A 3,866-nucleotide genomic window follows, 5' to 3' on the forward strand; every position below is an offset into this window, starting at 1 on the left:
CTCTGTCTGTCTGTGTCTCTCTCTCTTTGTCCCTCTCCCCCTCTCTCTTTGTCTCTCTCTCTCTCAGCCTCTCTCTCTCTCAGCCTGTTTCTCTCTCTCTGCCTCTCTCAGCCTCTCTCTCTCCCCCTCCTCTCTCCCCCCCCTCTCTCTCTGCCTCTCTCTCTCCTGCCTCTGTCTCTCTCTCTTCTGTCTCTCTCTCTCTCAGCCTCTCTTTCTCTCTCCCCCCTCTCTCTCTCTCTCTCTCTCACTCCCTCTCTCTCAGCCTCTCTCTCTCCCCCTCTCTGTCTCTCTCTCTCAGCCTCCCTCTCTCTCTCTCACCCCCCCTCTCTCTCTCTCTGTCTCTCTCTCTGCCTCTCTCTTCTCCTCTCTCTCAGCTCGCTTTCTCTCTCCCCACTCTCTCTCTCTCTCTCTGTCTCTCTCTCTCACCCCCTCTCTCTCAGCTTCTCTCTCTGTCTCTCTCTCTCCCCACTCTCTCTCTCTCTCTCTCTCTCTCACCCCCTCTCTCTCTGCCTCTCTCTCTCTCTCTCACCTCGCTTTCTCTCTCCCACTCTCTCTCTCTCTCTCTCTCTGTCTCTCTCTCTCACCCCCTCTCTCTCTCTCTGTCTCTCTCTCTGCCTCTCTCTCTCTCTCTCAGCCTCGCTTTCTCTCTCCCCACTCTATCTCTCTCTCTCACCCCCTCTCTCTCAGCCTCTCTATCTGTCTCTCTCTCTCCCACTCTCTCTCTCTCTCTCTCTCACCCCCTCTCTCTCAGCCTCTCTCTCTGTCTCTCTCTCTCACCCCCTCTCTCTCAGATAACACTGTTATTATCCAGGCTAACTTGCGTGTTGTGGTTTAGTGAAAGACGGGTGAAGCGTTCACTGCAGATTCTCCCTCCTATCTGTCAGTGTGAAGCGGTTTAAAAATGATTCTGTTTGGTGCGAGATAGAGTGAGAAGAATGGTTATGGAGGGTTGTGAATTTAGCCTAACCCGCAATAAAACCAGAGTGACCCAAACACCAGTCAAACCACCAACGAAAGAGAACTGAAAGTTTATTTATTTTTTTATAAATTCAGAGTACCCAATTTTTGGGTGTGTGTGTTTCATTTTTAAACGTTGATAATTATACGACACTTTCTCACAAGTACAATGTTAGTCAAAGTTTTAAAAAGCAAAGCAGGCCATTTATGTCGGAAGTCGCAAAAGTCCTCTGTTGTGATATTCCTTTGTGGGATGTGAGTGTTGCTATGACAGGCCAGCCTTCATTGTCCGTCCCTGAGGGGCATTGAAGAGTCGACCACATTGCTCTGGGGGGGGTCTCGAGTCACGTGTAGGCCAGACCGGGGTAAGGACGGCAGATTTCCTTCCTAAAGGACATTAGTGAACCGGATGTTTTTTTTTTTTACAACAATCGACAATGGTTTGATTGATTGATATTTATTGTCACATGTACCAAGTACAGTGAAAAGTATTTTTCTGCAGCCGAGGGAGCGTACACAGTACGTACGTAGTAGACACAAGAATAAATCGACAGAGAACATTGACAAATGGTACATCGACAAAGCAAATACATGAGCAAGAGCAGCATAGGGCGTCGTGAATGGTGTTCTTACAGGAACAGATCAGTCCGAGGGGGAGTCGTTGAGGAGTCTGGTAGCTGTGGGGAAGAAGCTGTTCCTATGTCTGGATGTGCGGGTCTTCAGACGTCTGTATCTTCTGCCTGATGAAAGGTCTGGATGAAGGCACTGCCTGGGTGGGAGAGGTCTCTGATAATGCTGTCTGCCTTCCTGAGGCAGCGGGAGGTGTAGACAGAATCAATGTGGGGGTGGCAAGCTTGTGTGATGCATTGGGCTGAGTTCACCACACTCTGCAGTTTCTTGCGATCTTACCGGGTCCCCAGAGCATTATCCTGGGTCTCTGGGTTGCTAGCCCAGCGGCAATACCAATACGCCCCCCGCCTTCCACAGTCTGGAGTCACGTGTCGGCCGGATTGGCTACGGACAGCATATTCCCTCCCTCAAGGCGATATTAGTGAGCCCAGACGGGTTTTTAAACAACGCCCATGATTGTGATTACGGAGAGTGGAGAACCTCATTGTGCCTTTCCCCTGTCCCCACAGGACCTGGTCAAGAGTCACCTGATGTACGCGGTGCGCGAGGGAGGTGGAGGTGCTGAAGGAGCAGATCAAGGAGCTCATCGACCGCAACACCCTGCTCGAGCAGGAGGAACTCGCTGCTGAAGTCGCTCGCCAACACCCGACCAGCTCTCCCAACTCCAGACACAGCTGCGGAGCGCGGGAAGTAGCACCGGATCCTCGGATCGTCCACCCGCCAACACTGCCTGAGGCGCACGGAGGGGAGGGAACGCTGTGTGGCAGTGTTGGGATCCCCCCCCCAGTAAACACTACACACCGAGAGGGGAGGTAATACTGCCAGGCGTCTCCTGTCACCAACACTCCAGCAACGCGCCGTGCCATCTGAGCTTCTAAACAGACTGATCTGTGTCATGCTGCTAACTTGGCAATCGCTGCCTTTTTTTAATAAGACTGTGTGTGCAGGGGCGACGTTGGGAGGAGTGGGGCGAGCAGAAAGGATGACCGGGGGGGGGGGTGCGGCTTGCATTCAAGGTCCTCAGGAAGGTTGGTGGGCATGGGGAGGGGGGGAAGGAGAAGGAAATTGAGCTCAGTCTTCTAAGACGCCTGTTCTGGTGGGTCTGACTTTCCCCTGTCCCCCTCTCTGTCCCTCCCCCCTCTCCCTCTGTCCCCTCCCCCCTCCCTCTGCCCCTCCCCCTCCCTCTGCCCCTCCCCCTCCCTCTGCCCCTCCCCCTCTCTATACCCCTCCCCCTCTCTATGCCCCTCCCCCCTCTCTATGCCCCTCCCCCTCTCTCTGCTCCTCCCCCTCTCTCTACTCCTCCCCCTCTCTCTGTCCCTCCCCCTCTCTCTGTCCCTCTGCCCCTCCCCCTCTCTCTGTCCCTCGTCCCTCCCCCTCCCCTCTGCCCTCCCCCTCTCTCTCTGTCTCTCCCCCTCTCTCTCTGTCCCTCCTCCACTCTCTGTCCCTCCCCCACTCTCTGTCCCTCCTCCCACTCTCTGTCCCTCACCCTCTCTCTGCTCCTCCCCTCTCACTGCCCCTCCCCCCTCTCTGCCCCTCCCCCTCTCTGCCCCTCCCCCCTCTCTGCCCTCCCCCAACTCTGGCCCTCCCCCTCTCTACCCCTCCCCCTCTCTGCCCCTCCCCACCCCTCCCCCTCTCGCCCCTCCCCACCCCTCCCCCTCTCTCTCTGCCCCTCCCCCCTCTCTGACCCCTCCCACTCTCTCTGCCCTTCCCCCTCTCGTATGCCCCTCCCCCTCTCTACTCCTCCCCCTCTCTCTGCTCCTCCCCCTCTCTCTGCCCCTCCCCGCCCCTCCCCCTCTCTGCCCCTCCCTCTCTCTGCCCCTCCCTCCTCTCTCTGCCCCTCCCCCTCTCTCTGCCCCTCCCCTCTCTCTGCCCCTCCCCCTCTCTGCCCAACCCCCCCTCTATGCCCCCCTCTCTCTGCTCCTCCCCTCTGCTCCTCCCCCTCTCTCTGCCCCTCTGCCCCTCCCCTCTCTCTGACCCTCCCCCTCTCTCTGCCCCGCCCCCTCTCTCCTGCCCCAATCCCCTCTCTCTGCCCTCCCCCTCTCTCTGTCCTCCCCCTCCCTATGCCCTCCCTCTCTCTGCCCCCCTCTCTCTGCCCCACCCCCTCTCTCTGCCCCTCCCCTCTCTCTCTGTCCTCCCCCTCTCTGTCCCTCTGCCCCTCCCTCCCTCTCTCTGCCCCTCCCCCTCTCCCTCTGCCCCTCCTCCCTTTCTCTATCCTCTCTCTGCCCCTCCCCCTCTCTCTGCCCCTCCCCTCTCTCTGCCCCTCCCCCTCTCTCTGCCCT

At 57.6% G+C, this 3,866-nt stretch overlaps 1 pseudogene; it reads left to right on the plus strand.

Annotated features, from left to right (window-relative positions):
* LOC140404723 (TSC22 domain family protein 4-like) overlaps positions 1-2,525 on the plus strand; it is a 74,453-nt pseudogene extending 71,928 nt beyond the window's left edge.
* The last annotated feature ends 1,341 nt before the right edge of the window (positions 2,526-3,866 follow it).

This window comes from Scyliorhinus torazame, chromosome 31, assembly GCF_047496885.1.
Source record: "Scyliorhinus torazame isolate Kashiwa2021f chromosome 31, sScyTor2.1, whole genome shotgun sequence".
Lineage (NCBI taxonomy): Eukaryota > Metazoa > Chordata > Chondrichthyes > Carcharhiniformes > Scyliorhinidae > Scyliorhinus > Scyliorhinus torazame.